The following is a 17,129-nucleotide window of genomic DNA, read 5'->3' as shown; positions in this document are numbered from 1 at the left end:
AACTATTTTTAAAAAATGTATAGATACTAAATAAAAATAAAATCCTTCCCACACTTTCCATGTTGGCATTTAAAAATCAGAAATTAAATCACCTAATTTACTGTAGGAGAATATTTGATTTCCAACTACTTTTTTTTGTTAAGATTTTATTTATTTGAGAGAGTGAGAAAGAGAGAGAAGCAGGGGGAATGGCAGAGGCAGAGGGAGCAGCAGACTCCCCACTGAGCAGGGAGCCTGATGTGGGGCTCAATGCCAGGACCCCAGGATCATGACCTGAGTTGAAGGCAGACGCTTTACCAACTGCGCCATCCGGGCATTCCAACTACTTCCAGATAAATCATTATCAGCCCAATACTGTTTATATCAGTTAAAGTGCCTATGTCTGCTACACAGCAATGTTCGCTCATAGATCCCAAGTCAAAACAACACATAGGAAAATCAGGAATATGTAGTTCTGCTGCAGTGGTTCTCCTACCATTCCAACCAATGGTATACAAATGACTTTGAGCAAACCCCTTAATTCCTAAGAGATTAGGAAATGAGGCTTAATACTCAAAAACTGACTGTGGAAATATTTTCTCACTTTCCCCTCCATTTTGTCAACTCTATGATGCTTTATGTGGATGGGATTTATTTAGTATATATGTATGTCTGGACTAAAGTTTGTTTTTAAAATAAGAGTTCCCAGAGAAACATTTCTATACAAAATCACTCTAAACTAATCACCTTAAACTACCCACACCAACATCACTAAGATAATTAAAAGCTGAGTCTCGCCTTGCTGATTCCCACATTTCAAGTGGCATGTTATTCCAGATATGTATCTTGTTCCTCACAGAATCCTTTTTGTTTTGTTTGCGACATGGTTCATTACCGAACACCAACTATATGCCACCCTGTTCTAGGTCCTGGGAAATCAAAGGAAATAAGATTCTGGACTCCTGGAGCTTAAATAAGCAAGAAAACTTCAGATACTGATAAGCTACTATAAAACAGGGTAACAGGGGGGCTAGATGGTATAAATAGGATTCACAGAATCAAAGCCAGGAATTAGTCATATACAAAGATTTGAAGACGATTTATTTCCTTTCAATTTCTCTTTGTTTCAGAGGCTTCTGAGATATGGTATAGTAAAAAGATTCAAATAATAGTTTAGTCAAGTATTCCATGTAATATGAAAAGTTTAAGCTTTAACTATTATTTAACTGTAATATTCCAGAATACTACTGAAATGAAATTATCTGTTGGTCAGCAGTCTACAGTTGCTTAATTGTATTGATTAAAAGAATTTGTAAAAATAGCTTTCAAATAGCTATTACTAAGTTGTTTTCTGTGACTAGATTTATTCACTAAGACAGTATTTTGGAAAAATGAGATTTTAAAACCCAACCCCACAAAAACACACAAATACAGTAATCATAAAAGCAAAGAATGTGAAAAAATATGTCCACTTCTACTTAATTCTCTCCTTTTTTAAGAGTATCTAGGGATGGGGCGCCAGAGTGGCTTGTCGGTTAACCGTCTGACTTCAGCTCAGGTCATGATCTCAGGGTCCTGGGATCAAGCCCTACATAGGGCTCCCCTTCTCAGCGAGGAGCCTGCTTCTCCCTCTCCCTCTGCCTGCTGCTCCCCCTACTTGTGCTTTCTCTCTCTGTTAAATAAATGAATAAAATCTTAAAAAAAGAAAAGAAAAGAAAATGCATACTCAGGGGGCACCTGGGTGGCTCAGTCGGTTAACCGTCTGACTTCAGCTCAGGTCATGATCTCAGGGTCATGAGATCTAGCTCCATGTTGGGCTCTGTGCTCAGCAGGGAATCTACTTCAGATTCTCTCAGGCACCTTCACTCTCTCTCTGTCTCTAAAGTAAATAAGTAAGTCTTAAAAAAAAAAAAAAAGAATATCTAAATCTGTGCTGGCCAAATGTGACTATTTAATTTTAAGTAAATAAAAATTAAATTAAATTAAAAATTTAGTGCTCAGGTACACTAGCCACATTCCAAGTGTTTAATATCTGTATGCGGCTAGTGGCTGCCAAATTAAACACATAGATATAAAGCATTTCCATCACTGCAAAAAATTCTATTGGACAGTGCTGATGTAAATTATTTTTCAAATTTGAACTAAACAAAAACATTCCAAAAGAGCTTATAAAAAATAAGGTTCATCATAAACTTTTTGAAGAAATGGGTGACTAGTCCTGTGAAGCCAGAAAGAAGCCCCAGAAGAGGTTTAGTAATCAGATCTATATATGAGAATAAGACTCAGATAAATCGGGGGGTAAGCAAAAATGTACTCTGCCATTGGTCTTTCAGTAATGAGACTTGAATTTTAGTTCTGTTCTGATTCTACCTCTAACTTAGCTGCATGAATTCTGAAGGGATATACATCTTTAGGCTTCTGGGTATAGCTCATAATGGAGGTTAAATCAGGTGAGCCAGATAATTGAAAATGACCCCAAACAATGGGAAACTGGGCTGTGATTCTTCCTAGTTATCAATAAATACAAGTATGGTTTGGATTTTCATTCTGACAAGAATATATATGGTTTAAAAAAATTAACTTTAAGATCTTACCTACCATGTTAACTTTACATAAAGATGCAATTTGTTTTATTTTTTTAAGTAGACTCCACATCCAGCAGAGCCCAACGCAGGGCTTGAATTCATGACCCTGAGATTAAGACCTGAGCTGAGACCAAGGGTCAGATGCTTAACTCACCTAGCTACCCAGCGTTCCCCTGCCTTCTTTTTTAAAGTAGATTTTATTTTTAAATAATCTCTACACCCAACGTGGCGCTCAGTTCACGACCCCAAGTCACATGCTCTTCCACCAGAGCCAGCCGGGCACACCTAGATGTTCATTATTTGAAAGAGCAAACAATTATATGAAATTCACAACCAATATCTATTGCCATAAATAAATAAAATGGTGGAGGGTAAGATCAGCACGACCACTATGTTTCTTTCTACAAAATTCTCTAAGTAATCAAGGTGTGTTAGACAAGTGGCATATTTTCTTCTAATTTTTATTTTTAATTTTTCTGAGTCTATACTACTAATAAAAGTGCAACACTATTTTTAAAAGCATAACTGTACTACACCACAATCTGTTTAACTCTAGTGGTGTTGCCCCAAATATTTTCTGAAATTTTCACTTAAAAATTTTCCATGAAAACCATGTGGATGACAATTAAGGATATTAAAATATCCTGTATTACGAAGTGATCTGAATGAAATGAACACAATGAATGAAATACAAATAAATAAACCAAACAACGCTATATTGTATTTCAGTAAACTAGAAAGTGTGTCACTAAATACAATTACACAGATTTCATTTGACTATGATTTCTTTGTTATAGAATATTTTAGGTTGCTTTGTAGTTCTTATTTTTTCCTGACTAAACCACAGTACTACCGAACTGCTTTGTACCAATACAAAACTTACTAGTAATATACCCTATTTCCCTTACCTATCTGGTTTAACCTCAACTGTCTTCACTTTGTTCTTGACCACACCCACCAACAATAGACACTGTGTTACCACTTGAAGAAAATTTAAATTATTTTTCAATCCCTTACATCAAGGGTACTGGCTCACACAGAAAATTACTACAAGCTAAGTAACTCCTATCAGTCATCTTGTTCCATTCACTATGAAATCTAGTAAACTAACAAGTTGATCCACATATCTTCCTAACTCTTTCGCCAACAAACTTTTAAGTTATAATACAGTGGTTTCTGAGACTGGTTCTTAAAATTGTAAAATGTTCAAATTTGACTTTCTTTTACCTCGTAGTCTCCATTCCCCACAGCAGGGCAAAAAGAGAATGTACTGTAGAAATATGTACTTTTAAAAATACTAAGTAATTTATTGTAATATCTAAAATCATAATTTACTGAGTTTATCTTTCCTCTAAAGACCAGTTTTTGGTTTTTGGTTCATCAGGTTTACCACTTTAGTATTTTAGGATCAACTGTATTCAACATTTTATCTTGAAAACAAGCACTAAAAGTTACAACATAAGGCACTTCATACCACATACTCAAATTTTACACTATCACCTATTTGCTTAATCAACTAAGCGTTGCTGAAGCTACAGCCATCATGCTGTTGTAATAACAACAGTGGAAGTAAATTTGGACTGGAAAGTTAACTTCATGTTCGTACTCGTACCAGCACGAATTCTTACAACTGGGAAACACTCATATAACCCATGCAACGGTTCTGTTCAAGCATTAGTTACCATTCAACTTTTAACTTCTATGAAAGCAAATGCAGGCCAACTGAGTTCATTTCTTCATCCATTAAACATGGGACTAACAGCTAGTTCATTTTGCAAATATTATTTTTCTTATATTAAAAAGTCATTAATTATCAGCTATATGCCTGGTAGAGTTCCAGGTACACTCTAGCAATTCTACTTTGGATCCCTGTAACTCCAAAAAGCAGTCACTTTTATCTCCAGAGATGACAACAACTGAGCCTTTGTTGATAGGGTGGGAATAGGTCTCCTTGATTCTTGCCCTACACTCCACTGCCCACTGAGTTGGGGGGGGGGGGGAGATGTTTTGTTAAATGGCTTAAAGCAATCAGAATGACAGAACAACTTTCAGGGTGAATGTCAGGTAGAGCAAAGCAAATCTCTCAATAAGAAAAAAAAATACTTTCTATAGGATAACAAATTTGTTACCTTTAATTATACAGGTATAGCACACTTTCTATAGACATTTTCTAAAATGTTTCTAAATAAAATATGAACGAAAAGAACATTTTAAACCACATACAACCTCTTTCAATAAAGGCACCTTGACTGGACAGGAGAATGATTTCATAATTTAAAAAAATCGGCCATATACTTTGTTTCTTAAACTTTAAGAAACTTTGCGTGTCAGGTTTTCTTAACATAGGAAATAGGAGCATCTTCTTTTCATCAATGACTTTCTAAACTCACTCATAAGTGGATGTAAAGTATGTATCAGTCAATTATATCTCAATAAAGCTGGAAATAAAATTTAAAACAATAAATGCTGATGATTACAAAGAAAAAGTATGTATCACACAAGCAATTGTGTTACTGTGTATTTGTACTACACTTTAAAAATAAAACATTTAACAAAGCTTTTCTGACATTGTTGGGAGTTTAAACTGACTCAATATTTTCTAGAAATGTTCTAAAATTAATTGTGGTGAGGGGCACCTGGGTCGCTCAGTCCATCGAGTGTCTGACTCTGGGTTTCGGCTCAGGTCATGATCTCAGGGTCATGAGATCCAGCCCTGTGCTGGGTTCCGCACTCAGTGGGTAGTCAGCTTGGAGATTCTCTCCCTCTGCCCCTCCACCGACTCTCTCTCTCAAATAAATAAATCTTTAAAAAATAATAAAATTAAATTAATTGTGGTGATGGTTGCACAATTCTACAAATATACTAAAAAACACTGCATTGTATACTTTAAATGGGTGAATTATATGGTATGTGAATTATTTCCCAACAAAACTTATTTAAAAAAAAACCTGGGATGCCTGGGTGGCTCAGTCAGTTAAGCGTCAGACTTTTGGTTTCGGCTCAGGTCATGATATCAGGGTTGTGAGAGCAGCCCACATGGGCTGTGTGCTCAGGCAGAGTCTGCTTGAGATTCTCTCCCTCTGCCCCTCTCCCCATCCTCACGTACCAGTATGTGTGTGCGCGAACATGTACTCTCTCTCTCTCTCAAATAAAATCTTCTAAAAACCCTTTGAAATGTTCGTATCTGTTATGTAATTCTAATTCTAGGAATTTATTGTAATGAAATAATCACAGTCATACAGGGTTTTTTTTTGTTTTTTTAATGTGTAAGGATGGTCATCAAATCATAATATCCAAAATGTGCGAACTGCCTAGAATACCATCAACAGAAGAATGGTAAACTGATATGGTACACCCATACAACGAAATTATATATCGATTTAAAAAATCACATTCTCAAAAAAATTAATTTCACAATAAAGCATGTTACAAAATAATGTTAATGTATAATCCTAGTTTGTTAAAAAAATACATAGATGTGTAAGAAAAAACACTGGAAAGATAAAGATATGTTAATAGCTACTTCCAGTTGGCAGGCTTTCAAGTGATCTTAATCTTTTTTACATCTTACTGGTTTTCAATTTCTCTACAATAAACAATCCTTTCATAACTTAAATACAATAAATGTTATTTTTAAACCAGTAGCCACTTGGAAAAGTACAAATTTTCCATTAAAAAGTAAAAACTAACAGGGCTATCAGCATTTCTTAGGAGTATTATGTGTGTGTGATGTATGTGTGTGCAATGCTTTAATTAATACGTTAACCTCAATACCTTAAAACCTTAACTAATTCTATCCCCAATAAAATAAATTCTAATGATCCATGCTTAATTTTACAGGTGATAACACAGAAACCATGAGCTGGCCAAAAGCATATTAACTCTACTTCATACGCAAAGTCAAATTACCTAATCTAGGTTTAAAAAAGTGTGTTAAGTCATGTTTGCTTCCACATCTAGGAAAACTCAACATGTATGTTCATTTCAAAATCTAAAATAATTATTTATCATCTTTGCTAGGGGAAAAATTAGCCAGAATAAAAAAGAACAACATTCTACTGCATTATAGAAAGGAATTCAAGGGTATGGTAATGCACAGCAAGAAGTTTCTCATCACAATCAAATATGAAATACTATGTTCTAATGTATTTGGATCCTGCACAAATCATAAAAGAAACAAAGAGCTTAAAGTAACAAAATTACAATAACCAAATAAAGACTTTAATTTATGTATGTAAATGTGTTGTAAAAATGTCTTTTTCAAATCCACATTGCGGAATTTATGCAAATAGGCTGTATTTGCCAGGTAGAAAGGAAAAAAATTCAAGTCTTTCTGCTATCGAAATCCTCAAAAACCAACATTTAGCTCTCCGAACATGTAAGAAAACAGTCTAGTAAGACAGGGAAGCAAAATAAAGTAAGTTTCTCCAGTTTCAAAAAAAATTTGATTCACCTAGACAAAATACAGAAAAGGTAAGAATCAAGAAGCATCAAGGATGAAGTGTCAAAATAGATGGTCACTGCTGATTACTTCTCAGGTTAATACTTCTGGAATGGTTACATCAATTTGAAAGCGAGAGAGTCAAAGTAGTTTTCATAAAATAAGATACTTAAGTTAGAATATTAATATATAGGCAAGCTGGACATTTTCTAGGCAAGAGTCACTGCTAGAATCTGCACATTAATCCAAAACCAGCAGTCATTAAATTCCACCAAAACTCTGCAACAGAGATGAACTCTGAAAAAACACTTTGTATAAAATGGCATGATTCTTACAGAATTTAGTGTTATTTTTTGTTTCACATTCATTAATACAGCACTAAGATTTCAAATCACTAAATGACTACACTGCTAGGAAACAGGTTTTTTAAATTATCTAGATAACACTTCTGATAACAACAAAAACTGGTGATTCAGTTTTTACATTTCCTGACCCCTCATGGTTATTAATTTTTCAGGTTACTTTCAACATATCGTTACCCTGAAAGCCCGACTACCACTAAGGCAATACCAGCTAAACCGATGAGGTGGTCTCTGTAGTTTTCCTTAAAGGGTTTATTACCCGGGTGGTGACTACGTGATGTTTACTTTCTAATTATTTGCTTATACTGTACATTTAGGTTTTGTCCTTTTTTTCTTTATATGTCATGTTTCACAACTTGAAAGTTTAAAAATGTTTCTTTTTTAAGGTGTTTTGTGTGTGTGTGTGTTTTTAAATGTACAGTTTTCTTAAGACTCTACAGCTAAGAGACACTAGTAAGACAAGACTCAACAGACACAATACTGCCTTGGCTACAGCCAAAATGCCATTAGGTAAAAGCAAGCCTCCATATAAGACTTCTTCCTTTTTTTTTTTTTTAAAGATTTTATCTATTCATTTGACAGAAAGAGACTGCCAGCGAGAGAGGGAACACAAGCAGGGGGAGTGGGAGAGGAAGACGCAGGCTCCCAGCGGAGGAGCCCGATGTGGGGCTCGATCCCAGGACCCCGGGATCACGCCCTGAGCCAAAGGCAGACGCCCAACAACTGAGCCACGCAGGCGCCCCTCCATATAAGACTTCTTAACCTCAAATCAATTTGATAAACTAAGCTTTGTTTTACTCACAAAATCACAAGAATATATACATTTCTGAAATTTAAAATATCTACTTCTATATTTCAAGATGTATGTACATAAATTATACAAAAATTTAAAAAGCATGTTCTATGGTAGAAAAATATTTTGTTATTTAATGTTTATCTATTAAATTAATGCAGGCTATGAAAAAAAGTCAAGAAACACATATTTTTAAAAAAGGTTTTTTTAAGCTCCACCCTTAACGTGGGGCTCTAACTCACAACCCCAAGATCAAGAGTCACATGCCCTACTGACTGAGACTGCCAGGCACCCCTGAAAAAATTATTTTTAAGTAATCAGACAGAAATCTGAAAACCTTATTCTACTTAACATGTCAATCTATTTGGCCTAAGGATTTCCTGAAATCTCAATTTTCCCATCTTTAAATTCGGGTTAAATAATTCTTGTGCTTTCCAACTTCACATTTTAAAAAAAAAGTCAAGTTTTTGCATAAGAATTCAATCAAACATCTCAGAAGATGTAGTAAGTGCAAGGTATTATTAGATAAATTCATCTATTTATTCATCTATTTATATAAATCATACATACAGAATTCATATACTTATATAAAAATTTTTCATTGTCCTATCCACTTTCTCAGTATAGCTCTAAATCTATGGAAAAAAAGGAACCTAGTAAGAAATTATAGTAAGAGTTATTATTGTAGATCAGTCAGTGATGACACAGATCCACATCTTAAAAAATTTAAAAATAAGCCAAGAACACTTTTTCAATTTTCAAATTCAAAATCTCATCAATGGGCAGATGTACTTTAGGAATAACAGCACATATCCATCTAATAAAAACTGAACATTCTCTAAACTCACAAAATTTTTAAATATGCCTTTCACCTTCTTTTTATGCCACACTGTGCAGGCACAACATAATACAGAAGTGTTTGAAAGTACTTATTAAGTACTTAGTAAAGTCAACAATAAAAACGAAAACCAAAACTCTGTAAGTTTTTTAAAAATGTGTTAGGTAGTTGTAGTACAATCAATTTCTTAAATGTACCTTTATAAATATCTATAAGAAGATTAGCCTGCAGAAATAAAGGTCGCCATTCATTTAAAAACTCAAAAGCTGGGCATGTTGTTTATTAACAAAGGAATAAATCATCTTAGTTGCTCTTTCAGAAAATAACAGGCTCTACTTTTTTTTAAAGTAAAACTAAAATCACCATTGCACCAAGAAACAGATTTTATAGATACCAAATTCTAAATCTTTTTAAGGCTTTAATGATTTTAATTTTTTAAGTGTCTAAAACAGTCTTTGTTTCAAAAGAACCCAATGAATAAGTATCCATGGTAACTTATTTTCTTCTTGATAGACAAAAATAATTAAAAATAATCAGTGGTGCCTGCTAAGATCTTTTAAAACTTGTTTTCAATGAGCTATTTTTTAGCTCATTTTAAAAAACTTACCAGTGCCTCAATTTTCTTTCCAAGTTCCTTTCCAGGACCATGATGGACCTCTTATTTTTTCATTTCATTGCTATCTTATTTCACTGATTTTATTAAAACAGAAAAAATTCTGTCAAAACCACTTTAATACCCAAAACACACACTTTAAGATACCTGCACAGGGTTCATTTACGTATGCAAAAATATTTTGTACATATGCCATATGTACAATATGGCGAACAAAGTATGAAAAAAGCGAAACAAGATCCTTTGCCTCACTGCAACTTAATCCCCTTGCACTCATTATGCTAAACGTGCCTAACCTTGAATATTCCCCCTCACCTTGAGCTTTTACAGAAAGCTCAAATACCTTCATAATAACAAAGTAATACAGTGTGGTATAAAGAGCCAGGTAACAGGTCTGTCACCAAAGCCTTGAACTTAACTTCCTTAGGCCTCTGTATTCTCTTATAAAATAAAGTAGTTGTACTATATCTCCTCCATTTAAATAGGCTGTTAGGGACTTAATTCAAGACCTGCTATATTACTTAAAATAGCAAAAAACCTGCTAACATCCTAATGTTAATCAATATTCCAAACAATGGAATACTAGATGATCCTTAAAAAAATAAAAAGTTGTAGATCAATATGTGCTCATTTAAAAGGATGTCCCAGGTAGCCTATTAAAACACAAAAGCAAAATGCAGACAGTACAACCCAATTTGTACGCATTTAAAGACAGATATGCATATGTATGTACAGAGATTTTCTAGGAGGACTCAGAAGAAACTTAATGGTTATCAGGGGGAAACAGGGTGTCAACTTTTTTTTTTAACCTCTTAGCCTTTTATAATATTTTTTAAAAAATAAATAATGAATATATATTATCTTTACAAAAATTTTAAAAGAAACTAAAAGTTCTGCTGATCCAGATTCTGTAATTAGAAAGACTTGGATTCAAATACTGGCTTTGCTAGTTACCATCTATGTGGTGTTGTTACTCAACCTCAATTTCTCCACCTGTAAAAAGGAGTTAATAGTACTAACCTCATACAACTATTGGGAGGATAAAAGGAATCCATACATGTGAGACACTCAGCATAACACACTGTAAGAAGATGACTATTAGCAGCTTTGCTATGATTATTGTAAATATTATAAACTCCAGAAACTGAGTATCTTTAGAATCAGATTCGACAATCCACTCGATGATGACCAATCTCAAAGGCAACCAATTTCCTTTATCCAAAATTCAACCAATCTGATTACTATAAGAAAGAGCATATTTATAAAGTTTTTTAAAAAGCTACTGCAGGTAGCAGGTGTGCTGATGGACACAGTAATCACTGCAAAGTCTGGATTTTAATTAATTATCATCTAACTAGAACAGTCTTCTTCATTATATGGATACCCATCCAAGGAGCCAGAATACTCTTTATAGCTAGGCAGGAGACCCTGATCTTGACCGCTGAATACACAGGAATACAATTTTTTGTTGCTGTTAGTAATTCAAGCTTCCAGTATGAGTTTTTTCTTATTTTAACATACAGCAATTTCTCATTTTCCTAAAAATTTAGGGAACTGATAGTTCATGTACACAATTTGCCAATTAATTATAAATAACATTCAACTGAGTGAAAAACATAAAAATGAAACACCTCCATAAAAATAAATTCCAAAAAGCATAGTGAATGGCATTTTTGAGTGAAACTTTTCTTCACAGAATTTTTTAAAATTCAGACTGAGTATCATCAAACCAAAATACTCCAAGTTGTAAATTTGGCCTTTAAACTAAAAATACCCTCATGAAGTACTACTCTAACGATATTCAATTTCATTCTTCCAACACACCAAGAACACTTCCTAAACTTCTTTATAACAACTGAAAGGATGTTGCATTAAGACAGGTTAAATCAGTATGTAGTACAACTGGTTTGAGTCCATCATAGCACAATTTTAACAGGCCGTTCTGGTAGTAGACAACGGTTTCAAAATCAATATGATGTATTAAAGTTTGGATTACCCCAATTCCAATTATAAAACAAAAACAAAAGGTCACACACACACACACACTTAATCCCTTTCAATATGAAAAGAAAATAGGCTACACTTAACAATTTATCTACTGTAAGTTTGTCAGGATTTAAACCTTTTGTAACAGTAACCATTTCAAATTATCTAAGTAGTTACATTTTGATACAATGAAGAGTTACTGTAGCTTTCCTGAGAGTAGCCTAAAGTTCCCACCAAAAAAGAAGCAAACAAAACAAAACAAAAAACCAAAAAACTGGCGCCTCGTTGAGGCTCTAAGAACTGCATGCCTACTTCATAGATCATTGCACTATGCTGAACTGGCATTTGGAGACTGTACTGAGCCAGACACATGAAAGCAAAGGGAAGGGATGGAGGAGAGAGAGTGCATAAAAAAAGAAAACACTTCATAACACACCCATCACCTATAAGCATGAACTACCAGAAACACTATTTTAAAATACGTATATTTTGAATTTTCCAACATTCAAAATACAGCAAGCAGATAATCTATCATAAGCAGATCTTTCTACCCCTTCTCACCCCCACAGTGCTTTGCCAAGAGCACAAGCCCAAGAAAAATAACCAATGCAATTTCCTTGTTTACGTAAAGATTTTCAGAAAGCATGCTGACTGCTTCTGAAGCTTCTAAAACAAATGATTTTTCAATATTTAAGACTTTATAATCACATTTGAAATATGATAGTAATAATTCTTTCAGCTAGTAAAAATGCAGTTTCAACTTTATAAAAAGGGTTAATTTTACACTGCAGTTCATTAGCATGCCTTGTTTGCAACCAGAAGGAAGAGGGAAAGGGGGTGGGGGGAGAAGCAAAACACACAAGATGGAACACATCACTACCTCCTTTGGTGGTTATGAATATTAAATTACCACAAGATGTATGGGAAGAGTTCATGAATAGAAAGAAAGGGGGTTAACAATATGAACTGGCCCCTTCCAGATTCACACTGATGTCGGAAAGAAGGAATTTATTTACACTGCAGTGCCTGGCAGCAAACATGGCTGCCCCTACCCCCTTTAAATCTGAACAGTCTTCACTCCCTCAGCAAAACCATCAAATTATGGCCATGTCTCTACTGTCTTGCTACCATAACACTAACACATCTCCTCCTCCCTCAAAACAGTAAAACCCACACCTCCCCAATTCACAACAATCACACCATAACCACTAGCTTCTATATTCTCTAGGCTTGAAAGAAAAGGCCCAGAATACACAGAAATATAGGAACAAAAGGCTTTCTCTTCCTTTAACAACCCCCTTCCCCTTCTTTTCCACCCACACTGTGATGCTTGGTCGATAGTTCTCATCCTTCTCAACATTCAGTTAATTTCCTTCCCCATACCAATCCTAGGTCTTCCAGTTTCCTGAGTCTATTTCCTATCTTCCCATGCATCCTGTCTCAACAATTTCTTATCCCTTTTCCTAATCCACCGTTTCCTCCACTTCCATCCCCTCGTTTCTCTCTTGATGCCCCATTTCTACATCAGATTCACCCCCTTCCCCAAGACTCTTCTAGTTTCTACACTGCACCCCCAAACATCCCTATTTCTCAGTCCACCCAGGTCTCTAATCTTCTCCAAACCTAACTCTTCTTCTTTCCCTGCCCCTCCCCCGTTCCATCTCTATCCCCGCCCCCATCCCACCTCTACTCCCAATTCCCAGCTCAGCGCCACTCCATCTCTTATCCCAATCCTACCTCCCCTGCCCCACCTCCCTGTCTCCTCCACACCCCCCACCTGGCCCTCTGCTATACCTTCTAGGCTCCCCCCAACCCTTTCCGGCCACCCGCTTGTCCTCCCATCCCTGCTGGGGTCTCTCTACCCAGGTCCCATCCCTAGGTCGCCCCCTCCTCGTCGTTCCCTCCTCAGCCCTTCTTTCCAACACACACACACACACACACACACACACACACACACACACACGCACGCATTCACTTTACCTTCAGTTTGTTCCATTCTAACCCCCCGGCCGTGTCAGTACGATCACAGGAGAGACACGGAGGCCCGGAGTGGGGCTGGGGTGCGGGCAGCCGCCGGGGCTGCGGGGGGAGGAGACGGAACCGAGCTAGGCCGCATGAAATCCCCGGGCTAGATTTCCCTCGCGCCGGACGCCTCTGCCATGGCTGCCGGCACCGAGGAGGGCCGCGGCCGGGCCGGGCCCGGGCGTAAAACTGAGAGGAGGACGGCTGCGGGAGGTGGGGTGGGCAGGGGTGGTGGAAGGATGGGGGGTCGCCGCGCAGCTTCTGCTGCTAGAGAGAAGGCTGTGGCTGGCGGCCGGGCCGGGGCAGCAAGGTCCTCGGGACTCGACTTGGCCTTCGCACGCCTCTCCGCAGCGACCAGTGAACAGTCCCCTTCGGCCTCGGCCTCCGCCTCCGTCCTGGCCGCCGCTGCCGCCGCCGCCCGCTCCCGCCGCCGCCGCCGCGCACAAAGCCCCCCCCACCCGGCTCTCGGAGCGCCGCCGCCGCCGCCGCCAAATCCTCAGCACCTCATTGGCCGCGCGCCGCGGCGCCTGCCGGGAAATGCAGTCCCGGGTTTGCGGCGCAGGGGGGCGAAAGGAGGAAGAGGGTAGTCAGCCGCTCGGAGAGGAGCGGCCCGAGAGTCTAGACGAGAAGTGAGACTGCAGGCGATGAAGGCAGAGACAGGAAGGAATGACACGAAGGAGAGTAAAAAACCCAAAACCAAAACAAACAAACAAAAACAAAAAAAAAAAAACCCACAACAACAATAACAACCACCAACAACAAAACCAGAAGACAGGTTGAAGGTTGGGCCTGTGAGGTAATATTGCGTTCGTGCGTGTTCTTTGAGACTTATTCAACAACAGCACATATTAACCTACAAACGAGTGCGGGGTTAAGATGACCGGGAAAGAGAAGAACAATTTGTGTGTCTCCTCGGGCGCCTTCTGTCCGACAGCTGTCAGAGTCGGAGCTTCCTATTTCACACGGGTCTGCGTCTGGGAACCGTGGGGCAGCAATTTCAGACCTGAGCCGTGGGGGACAGTCTCTCTTTCAGCCTCGGGTGTGAGTCCCGGATGCCCCCCCACCCCCGTCCCGCCCCACAATCGCAAGCCGTGGCGGCCACTCAGTCGCTGTGAGGAAGCGCTGACCTCCCTGGCAGGCACCGGGCCCCGCACGCCTTCTTCCTGCTCGCACTGCGGGCCCGGAGGCTTGTGGGTAAGGAGGAGGACGTCAGCGCCGACTGCAGCCCGGACCCCTAGGGACCAGGCGGGCTCCGTGCCCATCACATGCCTGGGCCCTCTGCTGCTCGCTGCCAGACCTTCCATTCGAGGGATGGGAGGGCGGTTGTCCTGGAGAGAGCTCACGCAAGAATGAGCGGAGGAAACGCGAGTCAGAATTCTCTGTAACCCTCTAAGCGCTCCCCATTCTAGGAAATTTATGTTAAACAATAGAAGGTGTGTGACACAGTAAAGTAGTCCTGCCGGAGTGTGCAAAATTTGGTGGTATTTCCTGGGGCCCGGTGGTGATGACTTAGAACGTTGAGGCACAGAGACGTGAACGTACAAAGGAAATACAGGCAGCAGCAATCAGATGAGGAAACCTATACTCTGCGCTCTGTTCTGAGAATAACAAAGCCATGTCACTACTAGATGTTATACTCTGCACCGACATTATAGTTCTGGTTCTGTTTGGCACGGCCACAAGAAATTTCTGGTATCTCATTCTTTAAATACCATTTAAACAAGAAATTAAAAAGATTCCTACAGATCCATTATTTTAATGACTATTATGTTTCAGGTTTTTAAAAACATAACCCTTTTAATTATACGATAGATGATATTGAGAATTAAGCATTCCCATTACTGTTAATCATTAACTATTTCTTTTTTTTCCTAAAGATTTATTTATTTATTTGACACAGAGAGAGATAAAGAGCACACAAGCAAGGGGAGAGGCAGAGGGAGAGGGAGAAGCAGGCCCCCTGCTGATCCTGGGATCGTGACCTGAGCATCATGGGATCCTGGGATCATGGGATCATGACCTGAGCCAAAGCAGATGATGCTTAACCAACTGAGCCACCCAGGCGCCCTATTCATTAACTATTTCTAAATCTATGCTTATGTAGTACCTGTTTTGTGCAGTACCAAAAGTTAAAGGAATCAGTAAAAAGCACATTTTTCTTTGTTTTAAATACCTTTTTAGAACACACACCTCTTGAAGGGGGACCCCTGAGCTTATTTCAGTTTCTGTCTCCTGGAAAGAGAGATTGGTCCTTTTTTCCCCCTATGATCCTTTCTACCATCATCCTTCCTCTCCATCTTCCTGTATACTCCTTGCTTTGTTGATAAACTGTTGCCTTGACCAGACATCTGGATTTTCCCCTTGAGGAGAATCTGGTAAATTGTCCCCGGGGATTTTATTTTAATCTATTTCTAGGCTGACAAGAGTTTAAAATTAAAGTTCTGTGAAGTAGATATACAATCTCTTCCTGCAAAACATTAGAAAATATATGTTAATAATATTTGATCTTGAGCCATATTTAGGGAAATGGCCATTAAAATTAATAATTTACATTTTTAGCATCTAACATCTTCTGAGGTTCAGATCATGCTTTCTCTTCTCCATACAAAATGAACAGTTCATTAAGACAGCAATCTAACACAATTCCCAGGGCCAGAGTTAAGAAGAAAGGAATTTCTTGTTTCTCTTCCCAAGATTATATCTAAAAACTCCTTACATGATAAATCACTTAATCCTGAAAGTCAAAAAATTGCCGGGTCTGATAGCAGAAGGCAAACATTGCTTTGAACAAATGGATTTCAATAGGAAGTTTCTTAACCCTTCCCTTTTTAGAATAGGATTGCTGACATATGACTGTAGTAGAAAATCTAGCTCATCTTTCCAATACTGAGCTTGGAATCATTCATCTGGTTTATGAATACTTAATGATTTTACAGTGCCTGTTTGTAAGTGAATACAATGCATGAATAAGAATATTTCCTGGTATAAAATGTCTCCCAGGGAACTGAAAGGAATATTTTTGCATCTTTTCCAGAAAAGTACATCTTCATGTTAGTACAGGGATTAATTCATGGAATTAATTTGAAAATTATAACTATCCAGACTTTTAGAGCTCAAAATTTGCCATCGGGAATTTTCAGGAAAGGAAAGGGAAAGAGACCAAAGCTTTGTAGATTTTGTTAATTCTACTAAACATAGAACGTGAAGTGAAACCTTTATGTCAAACTCGGGCATCGCACATGCACAAAGGGCCCTCTAGTGGCCAAACTGAAAAGTTCTGCCTATTTAACATGGTTGATCCATTTGGTTATTCGCTGAAAAATGCTTTGTGGATTAAGGGCAGTCTACATTAAAAAACAACAGCAAAACAAACAAACAAAAAAACCCAAAACCTGAAATTGAATACCCACCATCTTTCATTCTTACAAATGTGTAGCCCAGATGAGTGGTCTGTGGTCACACATATGTTAAGAGAAGTACTCTCCCTGTGAAAGCGATTCCTTGTTGTCT

The 17,129-nt window shown here is 37.9% G+C and overlaps 1 protein-coding gene across 6 annotated transcripts in view; it reads right to left on the bottom strand.

Annotated features, from left to right (window-relative positions):
- NSD3 (nuclear receptor binding SET domain protein 3) overlaps positions 1-13,688 on the bottom strand; it is a 110,434-nt gene extending 96,746 nt beyond the window's left edge. For all 6 annotated transcript variants that reach the window (XM_008686603.2, XM_040643254.1, XM_008686604.2 and 3 more), the window contains exon 1: positions 13,578-13,688. The gene's annotated coding sequence lies outside the window, so the exon portion shown is untranslated. The remainder of the gene's footprint in view (positions 1-13,577) is intronic.
- Between the last annotated feature and the right edge of the window lie 3,441 nt (positions 13,689-17,129).

The sequence above is a fragment of the Ursus maritimus genome, unplaced genomic scaffold (assembly GCF_017311325.1).
Source record: "Ursus maritimus isolate PB19 unplaced genomic scaffold, ASM1731132v1 scaffold_28, whole genome shotgun sequence".
Lineage (NCBI taxonomy): Eukaryota > Metazoa > Chordata > Mammalia > Carnivora > Ursidae > Ursus > Ursus maritimus.
The sequence above is the reverse complement of the archived record's forward strand: the minus strand, read 5'-3'. Positions and strand labels throughout refer to the sequence as shown.